A 17,708-nucleotide genomic window follows, 5' to 3' on the forward strand; every position below is an offset into this window, starting at 1 on the left:
TATTTAAACCCAACTAAGTGTTTTCAACCAACACATGTGAAATACACAGTAACAATTGAATGCTTCTTGTTTACAACCGCGAACCTGCGTTGGTCGGAGTTTACTTCTTCATTCAGTCAGTTTAAATCTGTAGGAGCGTCAATAACTAAAAAAATAATGTGGAGTGAACAGTTTGCGTGGGTTTTTATACTGGCTACCGTTTCAGTAGACGGTAAATATATGCAGTTATATTTTTATATATTTGTATACTTAAATAATGTATTTGTTAGCGCTTGTACTGTTACGACACATGGGTTGTTTTATCTAAAATCATTATAATCTAGTAGGCAAGTAAAAGTTGAATTATTTAAGCGGCTATGAATTTGATTATAAAATTTACTAATAAACTTATGTAGTATTACACAAAACCCATATCTTTTAAATCGTGTACAATTTCAAATGTATTTAAACCTCTAAAGATTGTTATATATTTAATCATTATTTATCATCGTTTTTATTTTAACATATCAAAACGTGATCCTTAGTTGCATCAGCAGGACATCTTACAATCACCAACAGGAAATTTATTTATGGAAATATATACAATTCCCAATAAATTAGTCATGGAGCAAAAACAAGCAACACGGACACACACACACACATAAAAATCATAACATGACATTTCGATTTATTATAATTTGACACAACAGTAGGTAAAAGTATGCCTTACATCAGCTGTGCCTAATAAGACATTTAGCATGGAAGTGTATCAATCATTCGAAGCACATTGTATTAGCGTTATAAAGCACTGTTAACAAGTGTATGGTCACATTGGTAAGATTGTATAAACCATAGGCAGGTGAAAAGCAGTTAATACAAAGTGAGCTGGATTGAATAGTTGTGTCTACTTTAAACAAGTCTATTGATTTTGATCTCGCGTTATGTGAATACTTGACAGAACAGAAATACGTATAGAAAGTGTTAATGATTTTTCTGAAAGGTATTTTTGCTAGATTATCTCATTTAGTTTGCTGTTAAATGCAATCTGACAAACATGAAGGTCATTTTTTATCTAGACTAGTCGCATCTACAATTTCGGTGACAGGTTTACACAGAATTAAATAAATAGTTTATGACGTCACACGTTTTCATATCATCATTTCTATCACCTCACCGACACATTGATACATAATTGTGTACGTCAAGATTTGAACTATCGATTGCAGAATATTTATTTAACAACGATGCTGTGCTATCATACTTATAAATAACGTTTCAAAGTACGGTATACTTTGATTGAAATCGAAAACATTACGACATAAGTATAGCAGTGTAACGGAGTAGTTTCGGGCCGGTACACTTGGATCTAGTCCAAACGTACTTCAAAGTATACAGTGACACTTTTTATATAGCTTTTGCTTTGCATAGAAATCTTCACATCTAGTTTAATAATTATGTACACTGGTGTAATTCTCAATGTTAATATGGAAATACTTTTTCTATAATCGGTGTCAAGCGAAGGTGTTACATAAGACTTATTGACAGTATTTAAGATTTAAGTTATAATATTCGTTGGATGACGGGTGCTATGGATTAATAAATGGTGCCTTCATGTTGTCTGTTAACTGCTTTAAAAGTAAAAAATATGTTTGTACTTTTTTTTCTAAGATACCATTTTATTTCCCTTCATAAATAATGTATTCTCTAAAAGACATATATGATGTGACTTAACTAACAAACGGGTAAGAGTAAATAAATGAAAAAACAAATACTTTTTACAGGTCAATAAAGCAGCACATTTAAGTTATTTATTTTAAGCACATTATAGATATTATAAAGTATATGTCAGGAGATTAAGTTAGTTAAACATAGTTGCATGTAAATGCAAGGGATTTGAACGTTGATCGTAAATACTTCGAAGACTGTAAAACGTATATGCTGATCAGACTGCTAAGCGTCTATTTACCATAGACTGTTGACGTTATATGTTGGAAAGATCATTTAACGTTTATGTTGAATATAATACTACAAGTATATGTTGCGCATACTATAAAAAGTATATGTTTCACAAACTTTTAATCATATATTGTGCACACACAGATTAATGTATGCGCAACGTATACGAACAGCAGGTACAGAGCAGAATATTGTCTATACGTCAGAAGGTAGAAATATATGAGACTATGACCATTTCCTCACATATATTGGGCAACGTGTTTTTAAATACTGTTTCACCAGAATTATTCTCTCATCAATACGAACATGCACACCTCTGCATTCAAGTTTTAGTTGTCAGTTTCGGAATTGAATGTCGGTAAAGTGTTGTTTTTTCTTTGTTATAAACACATTCAGTAAAGCGAATGTGAACCAATTTCATGCAGTTACATGGTTTTCGCAGTGTCCTGTTTTTAACGGTTTGTTATGGTCAAATAATTCGCCCACCCCCATAAATAGAAATTATGTCCCCTCGACTAGCCGGTTAATAATATCACATTATTGCATGATGCAAACAACTTATTCGTAGTTCGTATAAAGAACTTTTGTATCGATGTTCATATAATTTCTTATCCTCAACATAGTTAACTACAGAAATGTAATGGGTTGTTTTTATACGGATCATTACAACGATTCCTTTTGAAAAGTCAGTGTATCTGTCATATAAATATGATGACACCACGTAAACAAGCGCAGAGTTATAGGGGAAAAGGTTGAATGAGCAACACTCAATGACAGGTTGAAATTAGGATTACACTACTAACTATGACGTATAAAACGTTAATCGAATAATAAAGCTAAGTGTATTCAAAGTGGATACCGGAAAGAAATTGAGAAGTTGTACACGCTAAATTTCATGTTTTTATTTATAAATACAGTGTTATGTATATACATCTTTAATCATCTTTGAACCCGGAAGTTGTCACTGCTATTACAAGATATCTTATATAAAACTAAACACATTCAGAAGCAACCAGAAGAAAGATTCACTCTGAATGTCTTAGTATCTAACACGGTGACTTTAAATTGTTGATAAATTCGACCGAATATAATCCCCGTTCAGATAAAAACCCTCGTTATATGATAACGAACTATCATTAACCGGTGAATCAAAACACAATAACTACTCTAATACTAGACATTACTTAGGACAATTTATAAATACTAGCGGTAGGTAGGAATATAAACCTGATAAAAAAGAGGACATTTATTGATGGGAAGTTATAAATCACGCAACAAATTAGGCACTGGTATATGTATTTATAGTTATCGTAGCTCTGCATTATGAGTTACGCGACATTACAGCCGTTATTCTTTATTTAAAAGTTAATATGTACGTTTCCTACATCAGTTGAAAGGGATTTAAAAATCGTAAACAGACATTTTGTTGAACAACATGTGGCCACGTCATTAAGATTGTATACTATCTTAAGCCGGAAAAAACCTGTTCCTTCTTAGTTTGCTGGTTCGAATAGTTTAGTACAATTTCAACAAGTTCATCGATTTCGATGTCGCGTTAAGTGAATACTTAATAAATCGATCAGAAACACTTGTTGCCGTATGGGCGTTTAGGGTTCTTTCTTCGAACAACACGTTTGGGTTTCTAAATATATTATATTTATGATGTAATATCATAAACATACAGGTTGACAACATGAATGATATGCAAAGAATGACATTCGAAATAGTCATTCATGCACAAGGATGTGGTTGAGTGAATAAACTCATGATTGACAAGCCAATTAACGTATTAAAATGATAGTAAAAACAGTTCAACTTTCTACCCAGTCTCTACATACTGAAAACTAATCAACTACTACAAAAGAACGCTACTAATCCTATTTACAGTTAAAATCTACTCTGTCCAACCATTGAACAATCAGAGCAATGTTTCCTTTCAAAAATAATTTACATCAATATCATTCAGAATAAATATATTTTTGAACTAAATATATTTACAACAATTGAATACGTCTATAACACATTTCCCCTCTCTAAGAAAATGTCGTCCTCGACATTATTAAAAGTCAAACATCGCTTGTAAAGCGAGGTTTGATTAATCTCGTGATAAAAATATCTATGAAAGCATCGTTGTTAAAAAATAATGACAATCAACAATATAACCGTTTTTGATTGCAACTGTTTATTTTCAATTTGAAAACAATGACAATTTGACAAATAAAAACATAATACAATAATTTGTATTTTAATACTCCGAAGTGAATGTTAACAGCTGTGTATCTTTCCAATACACATCCACACATTTATGGTGTCACTGTACTTAATCATTATTTCAAATACATAACAACACCTATCACAATTTATACTCCCCGGATGTAAACCACGCCGGCCGACGGGTCTGACGTTTGCTGCGGCGCCGTGGTATTTTCTTCCGTTTGGAGCGTCGTGTATCTGTTTCATCTTCCGATTGATTGCTGTCGGAACTCGTCTTCCCTGTGCATTCATCCACGTCCGTGGAGGACTCGTCGGAAACTTCAGGTGACGAAACACGCTGTACTTCCTGTATCGGTAAGAAGGAACACAGCAGCAGATGATTCCGGTGGACGGTTTTAATGCCCACATCGCCGTTTTCCTTTTGAATGCGAAATACGGATCTAATATAACGTAAACGTCAGAAGACCATATATCACTCAGTTTGTGTTTTCCCTTTATTCCGTTATTCCGAAGTAGACACCTGTCCCCCGGAAGTAATTTCGCCTCCTGTACCCTGATGTCGTAGCATTGTTTAGCCTTATTAGCATTTTCTAGAGAGCGCATCGGTTGGCGTATTTGTATGCGTCGGCTAAATGTTGCTCAAGTTGTCGCATATATTCAGATGGCGAGGCTCCACCAACACGTTGACCTAGAATGCCCAGTACAGCGTCAATGGCGAGCCGTGGTGTCCTACCAAACATAAGGTGGTACGGGGAGTATCCCGTAACCTCACATTTGGTTATATTATATGCGTGTACCAAGGCCGAAATTGCTGGTTTCAAGTCGGACTTTCGCTCTGACTCTAGTGTTCGCAACATTTTGATGAGAGTTTGATTGAAGCGCTCACATTGGCCATTTCCCTGGGGATTATATATGGGGTGGTACGCGTGAGTTTAACACCAGCAATCTTACATAGTCTCTGGATTACTTTTAATAGAAAGTTCTGTCCACGGTCACTGTGTAGTTTTTCGGGGAACCCATAGTGCACGAAGAAATTTTCAAATAACACTTTTGCGGTGGTCCGAGCGGTCTGGTTTTTCGTCGGAAAGGCTTGAGCGTACCGCGTAAAATGGTCGGTAATTACCAGTACGTTCTCGTAGCCGCCTTTAGATACTTACAGTGATAAGTAGTCAATGCATAAGAGTTCCATCGGATAGCTTGATTCAATATTGACAAGCCCTGTTGCTATGATCGGCGGGCTTTTACTTCGAAGGAATCTCCCACACCTGCTAACCCACAAAGCAACGTCTGTCGCCATCCCTGGCCAATAAAAGCGTTCTTTAAACAGAGACAGAGTTCTATCACGCCCCTGGTGACCTAAGTCATCGTGTAACGCACGGAAAATTTCTTGTCGAGCTGACTCTGGCAAAACAATCTGATAATTGCGATCTTCTTCTGATGTAGTGCGATGGTATAAAACACCATTGGATATATGTAACTGTTTAAAATGCCGTAAGTACTTTTTCACTGCTTCCGGCTGACATTTATAGTCAACCATGTCGGGAAAACGTCTGCCTTCTACGAACGATTTAACGCGGGAAATAACATCATCCGCATTTTGACCGTGTGCCCAGTCATGCGTGCTTAATGTCTGGCACTTTGTTTGACTGTGTCGTGTGTCTGTGAACGTCGCGGCAATCGGTGTATCGTCAACAACATGTACCGCGAGAACAGCGCGTATGACATTATTTCCCACCGAAACGGTATCGACATGTGGTTGTCTTGACAACACATCGGCGTCAATATTTGATTTTCCACTTCTGTTTTTTATACAGAAATCATAATTTGATAGTGCCGCTTCCCATCGGAGACCACACGCATCCAGTTTTGCGGTAGTTTTTACATATTTTAGGGGGTTATTATCTGTAAGAACTTCAAAGGGCACTCCATACAGATAGTCATGGAATTTTCCCGTGACTGACCACTTGAGAGCGAGAAATTCCAGTTTGCTCGAGTGATAATTTTTCTCTGACGGTTTTAAACTTCTGCTCGCATATGCGACAACCCGTTTTGTATTGTCGTCCTGCATCTGATACAAGACGGCTCCGAGACCATTCAAAGATGCGTCCGTGTGTAAGATGAACGGCTTATTGTAATTGGCATAGGCCAAAACAGGTGTCGTACATAATTTGTCTTTGAGCGTTTCAAACGCTTTTGTTGTTGTTGACCCCAAACAAATGGACGTTTGTTTCGATTTGTTTTCGTACCCAGCCAACAGGTCGTTTAATGGTCGAGCTATTGTAGCAAAATTGTCCACAAATTTGCGATAATAGCTCGCAAAGCCTAAGAAACTTCTCACTTCTTTGATGGTGGTTGGTACTTTCCAGTTGCGGATGGCTTCCGTTTTGGATGGGTCAGTTTTGATCCCTTATTCGCTCAACACGTGAACAAGGTAGGTAACTTCCTTTTTCAGGAAGTCACATTTGGATGCCTTTATTTTAAGGTTATGTTCAAAACAGGCTCTGAGACGCGACATGTGAGACCGGAAGTCGACGGAGAATATGATGACGTCATCGATGTATATGAGGCATTCTCGCAGGTTCATCTCACCCATGCATGCCTCCATTAGCCTCTGAAACGTAGCGAGGGCATTGCAGCACCCAAACGGCATCCGGTTGCATTCGTAGAACCCTAGGTTTCCCACCTGGAACGCCGTTTTCTCCTTATCCTGTTCCTCGATTTCCACTTGCCAATATCCGGCTTTTAAATCAAGTTTACTGAAATATCGGGAACCAGCTAACAGGTGTAAGGTATCGTCGATCCTTGGAAGTGCGTATGCATCTTTATGTGTCCGGCTGTTTAGTTTCCGGAAATCGAGACAAAATCGTATCGACCCGTCTTTCTTTCGCACTGTGACGACATTCGATGAAAATGGGCTGTTCGACGGTCGTATGGCTCCCATGTCTAGCCTTTCCTGTACATGTTCTCTTACCTCGCTGACTAGGCCTGAAGGCACTCTACGGTATGGTTCCTTAAACGGTTCGGGATTGTCAAGATGTATTTTATGTTTTACTATGTCGGTGCTTCCTAAATCTAGGGGCCCTTTTGAAAATACATCTTGAACTTCAAAAACTAAATCTTTCAGTGGTTCTTGCATTTCAGGTTCTAAATGGCTTAAATCTAGTTTTAGTTCTGTGATAACATCATCTTTTTCTTTCTGTGATGGGCCAGTTTTACTTGTTATTTCTGTCTTGCATCCTGAATCCGTTGACCAGTTGCGCAGCACTTTTGCCTCTTGTAGTTCGCATATAACTGATTTAGGCGCTATTTGAATCGTCTTGGCTGAAATAATAAAAACACGAACATGCACTCTGGCAGTCGTTCCAACACTTCCCAGACTTACTACCCGTGGACAGACGCCTAACCCTTTGCAACCAGATTCGGACGGTTCGGTGATAGCAATACACTCATTGTCCGATTTCCGTACCATTCCCGATAATGTCAATGTCTGATAAGGCTGAATCTAAATTGGTCGATTATTCGTCGATACAACATTTCCTGAAGGCGAGCATAACGACAAGGCGGATATTGCCGATTGCCAAGCGGGAGACATGTCTTCGCACTCCAACGCTTTTAAGAAGCGAAGAACATTGGTTCCTACTATCATTGGTACCGCCAAATTAAAATCTGTATCGCTCAGGACAAGAACTGGAACATGAAATATTTGTTCAAGTATGTCGGGAATGGTAATGCTCACTTCTATGTTACCAATATATGGTATTTCAATACCATTGGCCCCTGTAACCGATAGCTCTTCAATGCTATGAAGTGTTGGCTTTGGCCGTAAACTTTCGTAGAAAGACTGACTTATGGTCGTTACGATTGCACCGGTATCAATTAGTGCTTTGGTGCATAAGCCATTTACACACACCTCTGCTTCATTTGACGCACCAATCAAGCGTTCAAATAATGTAAATCTCTTTGCGTTCGGGTCACTACTCTCAACACCGTCCGTTTGACCCCCAACAGAGGTTGGCCTTTCTGTCATTTGTCTATTGCTCGCTTCGTTTTTACCGCGGTTATATGGAACATAGTGATTTCCACGTCCATGACCTCGAGAAACCCCTCTGTGTCTGGTAGTATCTCTGTTTCTATGGTCTCCGCTTTCTAGGTTTCGCTCGTTTTTAAAGTCATCAACCTTTTTCTCTAAATCCTCTATCTTTCTGATAAGTTGCTTCAGTAACTCATCGCCTTCGTCTTTGGCATTCAGAGCGCTCTGATGAACTCTACTACACTTCTGCTTCTCTCTGTCATTTGAGATTTGTAACTCGAATTCTTCTTCTCGTAACTTAATCTTAAGTTCTTCGTATGTCAATTTACTTTCAAAATGCACTCGGGTCGCGTTTTTCAATTCTTCATTCCGTAATCCTCGCCAAAACCGTTTTCGCAATATATCCTTCTTTACATGTTCGTCTAGCCTTGTCTTTCTCGTAACATGCAGCAATAACTCTTCTATACGCAAACCCCATTCGGATATGGTCTCATTTTGTTCTTGTTCCGCCATAAGAAATTTTGAAAGCATGGTGTCGATACTTGCGACGTTTCCAAAATTATCATCAAGTTCGGACATTATTTCATCTACTGTAGCTTCCGGTTTCATGTGAAGCATTTTGCGTTTAGCTTGGCCCCTCAATGCCTTTCTGAGACTCTGTTTTACTGTGTTTTGAGAATATATCACTTTGACATTGTCAATTTCCAGTTTCAGATCTTCAAACGAGACTTTATTTTTAGGCACTGGTACTGCCCGAGAAAATGCGCTCAAGTTCAATTTCTCGTAAGCGTTATCCTGATAGCTATGTTGCCTATGTAGTACAAAACTGTCGCTATCTTCGAATTCCATACTATGTTTCTCCCTTTCGAGCATTTGTATTCGCCTTTCAATATCAGCTAAATATTTGTTTTTCTCAAGTGGCGTCTTTGTTTGTGGGCTTCCACTTTCTCTTTCTTTTTGACTCAAAAAGCGTTCTCTACAGATCAAATCATCTTCTTTCAACTCTAACTTCCTTTCAATTCTACTTATTCTTTCAAGTAAGGAAGTTTCTTTTTCTCGTAGTCTTAACTCCTGTTCGGCAATCCTGTCAGTTTGTTCGATGCACTTCCGTTTGAATTCAGCTTCTTTTATTTTCAACTCGAATTCCTTTTCCTCAAAATATTGTTTTAAACGGGACTCTTCCTGTTTATTTTTGCGTTCGCGTTCCACAAGTGCTTATTCTTTTATTTTCAATTCTCTCGCTTTTACGTCAGTATCCTTGTTTTGATTTTCCGTTTCTATTTGCGTTCTCAGAATACTCATTTCAGACAGCTCTCTGTTTATCAACGACTCAGAAAGTCTGGTTGCAACTGGAGTTTTAACCCCATTTTCCTGTAATTGCTCATTTCCACTGGGATTAGCTCTGCCAGGAGTTTTTGACTGATCTCTTTCCTCCTCGGGCCTAATGTCGTGTGAAGGAGTGCTTTGTTTCTCAACATGTAAGCCCCGTCTGCCCCTTTCAATAAACATTTGCCTGGCATTTTGTAATTCTAACAGTTCATCATCAATATTTCTACGCCTCCCCCTTGTTTCGCGGTCGCTACCCGTAGCCATGCTTTTAAATGCGGTTACATTAATAAAAATGTGTATGCAAAATTGTTAACTAGGGATTTATTCTAAAAAAATCCCGTATGTTAAATTCTTAGGCTATATTACTTATTGTATGAATATAATTTTTAGTTCATTGTCATTTAATGAACAGAAAAGTGAAAAATAATTCACACGAATCGTATTTATTTCTCTCTTTCTTAATTAACATTTACATTCAATTATCTTCCCTTTTTACCGAAGTCAAAATTCGTTTAATCAAGCTATAATAATAACGACTCACTTTTTCCCTTTTTCCAATAAACGTACCGAAACAGTTATCTCAACACACCTGTATTACCTCCCTTGGGCTTATTTTAAGCCGACAGCCTGACTATCACAAATATCTAATCAAAGCTCTTTTATTTTGTACCAGGTGTTTACTAAGTTCGATTTTATTTCGATTCGAACCCGCAACTGGTTTACTATCGCGTGTTTACCACACTGCCGAAATAGCGTTCTTCTTGCGCTACGATATCGCGAGCACGTGCATTTACCGGTAAGACGCCAGACGCACATACACGCATAAAACTACATAATGCAGTTTAAATCGTATATGTACATTTTAACATTATCAATTTTTAGAAAAAAAAACAGTGATTATTTTTCGGTATTTATAAAGAGAGTTTTCTCTTTAAAAATACGCACAAAGCGTTTTCAATTCAACCATACGTAAAGTATGACAAATTAACAAATTTACGCATTGAAACCTCTCGATACTTATTATAACCCTTGGGCAAAATCTACTGCTACTAAATAAATCCAGTTACTCAAACCTATCTACAACTTAACGTCATGTAAGTGGTGAGTAGATTTAACTTCGCCATGCAATAAACTTTGTGCTCGTGAAGGGACTATAATTTCCTTAAAATAACTTCATATGACACTAATTGACCAATGAGCTGACTAAAGGTCGTTTCATTTATCTCGACCGATTCGCAAAATGCATGACCACATAAACTTAAATTAGCTATATCTGTTGCTGTTGTTTTTGTAAGTCAACTGATTGGTATTTCAAATTATTCATTTACGACAATGAAACTACAATAAATAGATATATGTACATTGCACAATAATTATAAAAATATTTACACTCACCGAACTCCGTCGGAACACTTACAAAATACAAGCAAAACACAATAATGACACGATAAACAATGTCCACAACGATTTAAGTGTCCATCACTCTCCGTCCTGATTGAACGTGAATCCTTACTTGCGTAGCAGAACGTGAAATCCTGTACGTACGCTTTAACGGTTTTGACGTCAAAGTTTTGTGCACAAGAAATACGTAGTTGTACTCACATCGGTGCTCGAGCTCGATGCCGCGCAAAAATGTGGACTCCTACTCCCCGGTAAAAATCAAAAACCGGTTTCCAAGGAATCGCTGTGTTAAATTCCTGGACTCTCCCCCTCCTCGCTACCGATCTGAGGCTCCTGTCTGTTCAGGGATTTTCGTCGTAGTAACGTGTCCGCTACTTCCGTTTTTCTGCTCCAAACGCTGATGATGCCGAAGACTCGTTGTTGGGCGCCAGTGTTGCCGCCTTTAGATACTTCCAGTGATAAGTAGTCAATGCATAAGAGTTCCATCGGATAGCTTGATTCAATATTGACAAGCCCTGTTGCTATGATCGGCGGGCTTTTACTTCGAAGGCATCTCCCACACCTGCTAACCCACAAAGCAACGTCTGTCGCCATCCCTGGCCAATAAAAGCGTTCTTTAAACAGAGACAGAGTTCTATCACGCCCCTGGTGACCTAAGTCATCGTGTAACGCACGGAAAATTTCTTGTCGAGCTGACTCTGGCAAAACAATCTGATAATTGCGATCTTCTTTGTGTTGCCGTATGGGCGTTTAGGGTTCTTTCTTCGAACAACACGTTTGGGTTTCTAAATATATTATATTTATGATTTAATATCATAAACATACCGGTTGACATCATGAATGATATGCAAAGAAATGACATTCGAAATAGTCATTCATGCACAAGGATGTGGTTGAGTGAATAAACTCATGATTGACAAGCCAATTAACGTATTAAAATGTTAGTAAAAACAGTTCAACTTTCTACCCAGTCTCTACATACTGAAAACTAATCAACTACTACAAAAGAACGCTACTAATCCTATTTACAGTTAAAATCTACTCTGTCCAACCATTGAACAATCAGAGCAATGTTTCCTTTAAAAAATAATTTACTTCAATATCATTCAGAATAAATATATTTATGAACTAAATATATTTACAACAATTGAATACGTCTATAACACACTGATACAACGTATCCTTGGATTTGCTTCAAACGGTAATTGTTAAATCTAATTTTAGTTTGCTCAAAAATATCCACACCAGCTTGAGGGTCATATTTAATTAAACAAGTCGCATTGATATTCTTGATGACTTATAGTCTTCACAGAAGTAAACGAATGGTTAATGACGTCACACTTTCTTGTATGATCATATAAATCACCTCACTGAAACATTGTTAAACACGTGTGTAATACTTATAGCTTTGCAACATTAATTGCAAGAAAAGTAAGCTATGCATTAAACAGCAATGACGATGTATTTTTATTATAGTTACGCTTCAAAGTAAGCTATATTCATATAACGGTAGAAATGAAAATGATTATCTGAAAGCAGTATAACAGTATCATGGGGAATATTGCGTTGACGTCTAATATTGAATTAACAAAAGTTATCGTACTTCAAATTGTGAAGCGTTCTACTTTTGGCAGATTGTATTTGTGGGCTTGATGTGTATCTTCTTTTGTTTTGTGACACTTGGCATCGCTAACGCGTGATTTCAGTTATTCAATTAATGTGTACACACATATATTTCCGCGTAGATGCAACTAGAAACAACAGCCTATTGTTTCATATACAAAATAACTTGTTTGCTAGAAATAATGACATTGCGGGATAGTTTTGCACTTTCTTGCCGACTGTAACTTTTGATACATTCACGACGTTTAGTCATATTCGTATGTTCCGATTGTTTTGGCAGATAATACATGTATATATATATATATTCATCGGACATGATAAACATTAACATAAATTCAGTGCAAGATATCATTAACTTATCGCAAATGATTTGCTTGATTTTAAAGTCGATAACACTCCTATAATTAATGTGTATATATACTGTGCACTGCAGTAAGTACTCGTTTTCAATAAGCACAGATTGACCGTATCATTTATAATTTACAGACTGATTTTTGCCGACTTTACCGTCATGTATTGGAGTTGTTCTTCATGTCACACTAAGGAATGCATATATTCAGATATCAATGTAGCTTTTTGTTGTTGTTTTATAGTTTATGCTTAATATGAAAATCCTGGAATGGTACGACCAATGAGCATAATTTAAATTAAATGTTCCAATGCAAGCCTCAATTGAATTACATTATATAGAATGTATGTTACGAAGTATGATACAACACAGACATTAACTGCACAGGCACGCTAATTTAAGTGTATCCACATATGCACAATACGCACACATTTTGACTCAACGATGTATTTGCTTAAGTTTGGTTGATTTAAACGTAATACGTCACTTAAAGTTTTAAATCATCGACTTATTATTAGCTGCATTAACGCCCGAACAAAAAAACGTTTGTCCTTCATAACGGTATTCGATTTTGAGGACATATTGTCATTGTTGTATGTATGTACTTGATGTATTTAATTTAGTAAAAAAGTTTATTATTTTTATGCATGTTTCAATATGTTTGTGTATGTTGCTTACTGCGACGAACAATTAATTGCCTAAAGCTGCTTTCAAAATATTACAGATTCAATTTAAACGCAAGTAATCTCAACATATCTGTGCATAATGCGTTCAGTGTATACTCGCTATAAACTAAGTTACTGCATTTTCAGATACTTTAGTTCTGATCTGTATTGTATACAGGTTTAACGGAAAATCAAATGTTGTATTCTGTTCGCTCGCATACAGCATAGTGTTGCAGTTTTGTTACAGACCGTGTATCCAATTGTTTCGATTACGAGTATCTATATACCAAAACCAGTTTATACTACCAGCACTTCCACAATGATTATTCAATTTGCTTAATCGCGTTTACAACGCTATCAACAGGCAACGTTTACTTTAAATGGGCGATGTAAACTACTTAAACTGTTTTATGTCAACAAGCTTAACTTAACTTAAAGTTAACTTAAAGATTGATATTGTAAAAGGCACAACAAGTTGCATTAATGATGCACACACACAATAACAAACGAAGGCTTGTATTTTTTATTGCTGACTATTCTAAATGTTTAAGGTAAATACGTACACTCTCTGTTTACTGTTGATCATTTTTAATTTTCAACCTTCGCCAAAATATTGAACAACGACACAGTTTGTTAAATTTGTCAATGTATATCGTAAACAGATCGGAGAACGTGTAGATTATATTTATGGTCGTCAATGCATCGCTGTTTCCGACAACGAATATATCACGTCACATCCGGTTAATGTTGGAGGTCCGATTTTAAGACTGAGAACTTTTTTTTTGGGGGGGGGGAAATTCCAGCTTATTGATATAGTTAAACAAGCAGCAACAGAAACTATGACAACATTATTTATGTCCCATCTATAAATAAACAGTGCTTAGAACAATTGAAAGATACGTAAACACTGAGCATTACTATTATGCGTAATAAAAATGTCTAACAGCACAAATCCATTCGAAGGTTTATTTCAATCGGATGGCCTTAAAAATAACATCAAATAAAAATAGTTTGCATTAGTTTAGCATCTGAACAATTGTTTCACGATGTCATATATTGTTCTGTTTAAGATTGATCTCGAGTCAGGATCGGATACATTCGGTTTACGTTAATTTGACTATTGTTATAAGCAACAGTATTTTGTGTGTTGTATGTGTTAGCTTATTTTACGAAGTATTCATTTAAGGATCTTTAATTAATTTACTAGTCAGGTATTACGAATCGAACAAAGCATCGAAACGTCAAAGAACGTATATACAATATCTGTATAACAATTTTGATATTAATTCTGTCCAATATACATCGTCTCGGTTTCACAAACAATATACTAGTAAAATACAGAGATGACCTCAAAAGGACTATATATGCATGACTGTTACAAAACCAAAACAAGCCTACCCAACAGAAACAGTAAAAAGATATAACTTTAATCAATACGAGCAGTTGGTTACCAATTGGAAAAACTCCTAATAAAATACCACACACAGATTTGAGACTCGTGCTGGACATATTAACCATGAAGGAGGATAGAAGGCTGCCAAGAAAATACTGGTACAATCACAAATATCACCATGCCCAAACATGGACATTGGTAAAACATATGAAACAAAACACCAAGGGCTGAGCGGAAAGAACAAGGCAAAACATGAAAGAAAAAAGGCACTATCGCAAAAGACGACGTATTCATCACAACGCAATCGCTGACAGTAAAGAACTACGCCCCATTAATATTGACAATAGGTAAAGACTTCATGTCAATCAAGTGAATCGGTTACAGAACTAAACGACATAGAAACATCGATGATATGCAATAAGTCGGAATAGAAACCAATACGTATTCGTTAACCATCTAGATGAGTACAAACATAAAAATTAAAACTTAATGACGAACAATCACACTAACTCAGAAATACAATCAAACACATACCTACACCAGCAGGTCCACGCCACTTGCTGTGCAAAGAAATCGCCTGTTTAAACAAGGCATTCAAATAAAACCGCGCTCAGCGCTCCACCCAAAGATTTACACACAACAGTAAACACATGTACATTGGATTTGTTTTCATAATGAATTTAAAGGGTCATTGCAATATTATTTACATGGATATTGGCGGTTATACTTCAAATGTATACCCATGTGTTTCTACATTAAGCTAACTAACACTTTTTCTTGATGGTAAAACATAAAAGTTAAAATATGCATTTTTGATATAAATGATATAGGTTATGAAAAGCAGTAAAATTTGTTTCATGAGTTGGACAGACGGTGTGCATAGATAAATGTTTGTTGACAATGCTGAGTGTAGAGGTTTATAAACAATACTAAAAATATGCATTCTTAGATTTATTGCATAAGCTTTAATGCCGTTAGTTAAAGTGTAGCGTTATGCTTAATGTTGAAAGTGGTGCTCTGAACACCGATTTGTACATTCGACATGTGTGACTTTTCATTTCCTAGTGAAATACCATAAGAATCGAATTTAAAAAAGTCGATAAACTTGTCACCACACAGTCAGATTTAGATTACTTACACAAAAATGGATGCCATGTACTTTTGAATATATCTTAATTATTTCTGACGGAATTAAACTATATTATTACTACATTTAAAATGTGATTATGGTTTGCCCTTAACATTCTAGAAAATATCCAGTTTGTAATGATGATTTAATACTGGTTTTCAACCATGATACTAATAATATCCCGAAATATTCCAGTTTCAGATAGCACTTACTATATAAGTGAGAGAGAATCCAAATGGAACGATACAGGCTGCACGCTTGCTGTCCCAAACTTGGCGTATTCGTTAGACAGCGGGTGGCAATTGAACGAGTCATTGCCAGATATCAATGGAAATGGAGCTTGGGTTGGCTACCTTAATGCTACTGTAGCTTTAGATTACCTTGGTAATTACGAGAATATTAATAATAAAGAGATACGCTTTTCTTAAATCTAGTTATCGATAAAAGAGTGATTAATTGTTTTATTATGTTAATTTGGAGACATGCTTTATGAATTAGTATGGTGCATGCTTTATATTTGTCATTTAAGGATGTGCCATTAACAATACAAATGAAACAATACATGTGAAACGCCTTGGTGATTGCGGCCATCTGTGCATGGGAACTGCCTTTGGAGTTCAAACATCAAACGTCAGTATAATAGTATTCGGTGGCTATTAATTAAGCTTTCTTTGGCGAAATGTTACGTATTCTTTTGAATTTATATCGTATCGTAATTGTTAAATTTATATTTATTGTTAAGCCGGTGAGTAAAATTTTAGTCCACATAATGTTTAATTTCAAACACAGAATAATGGGTGGACCAATCACCACTGCTACCTTTAAAACTAGGTTCATGCATTTGTACTTGATTAAGAAGTACACATTCCCAACTTGCAAAATTGTGCAATAGGAATTATATATTTATATATTTATTATTAAAATGTTTGCTTTTTGAGCAGCAGGGAAATATCAAATGCGTATGTATGACAAAGATTGGTAATCTAAATGACACATCATGTACAGACAACTGTGGTCATCATCACTATCTGTGTGGAAAGGAAAATACACCTACATACGCAGTTTATAATATTACAAAAGGTATGCATATTATACATAAAACATTATGAACGTTGTATTTGACACAATGGGTAAATTCATATTGTTAAATCATTATACTTATTTAAATTGCGAATGAAATGTGTGGTTATGACTTATCATTTTCAGTTGATGAAGCAACCTCTGTTACTGACGGTTTACTTTGCCTGGACTATCAGTATTTCAAATGGGTGCCTTGCAGTGGTCAGCCTAAAAGACTTATCTGCAGCAGTTTGTTACATGGTAAATATACTTTGTGCTGATGTAAATTATATAACTGGTATTGTTATGTATATACTTAATATTCGCTTTTATCAAAAAATGGTGTTTCATTTTAAAGATGGACACAGAGTTGCTGCGGTCGAACCTGTAGATCAATTGCCGATTTCATGGGATTATGCAAATAAAAAGTGTTTGGACAAAGGGAAATTGTCGGCAACAATTGAAAGTGTTAGAAATGGAATACAAGGGAGAAAATTTACAGAAGAAGATAATCAACCTCACTGGACGGGTGTTATACAAGCAAACATTTTGCTGAAAGCTGAACATGGTAATAAAGATTT

General features: G+C 36.2%; 1 long non-coding RNA gene across 1 annotated transcript; it reads left to right on the top strand.

Annotated features, from left to right (window-relative positions):
• Nucleotides 1–35: 35 nt before the first annotated feature.
• Nucleotides 36–16,719, top strand: LOC127859827 (uncharacterized). Its single transcript, XR_008039471.1, has 3 exons — nt 36–211; nt 16,264–16,452; nt 16,598–16,719. It is a non-coding gene; the product is annotated as an uncharacterized LOC127859827 (long non-coding RNA).
• The last annotated feature ends 989 nt before the right edge of the window (nt 16,720–17,708 follow it).

Source organism: Dreissena polymorpha, chromosome 15, assembly GCF_020536995.1.
Source record: "Dreissena polymorpha isolate Duluth1 chromosome 15, UMN_Dpol_1.0, whole genome shotgun sequence".
In the NCBI taxonomy this organism is placed as follows: Eukaryota; Metazoa; Mollusca; class Bivalvia; order Myida; family Dreissenidae; genus Dreissena; species Dreissena polymorpha.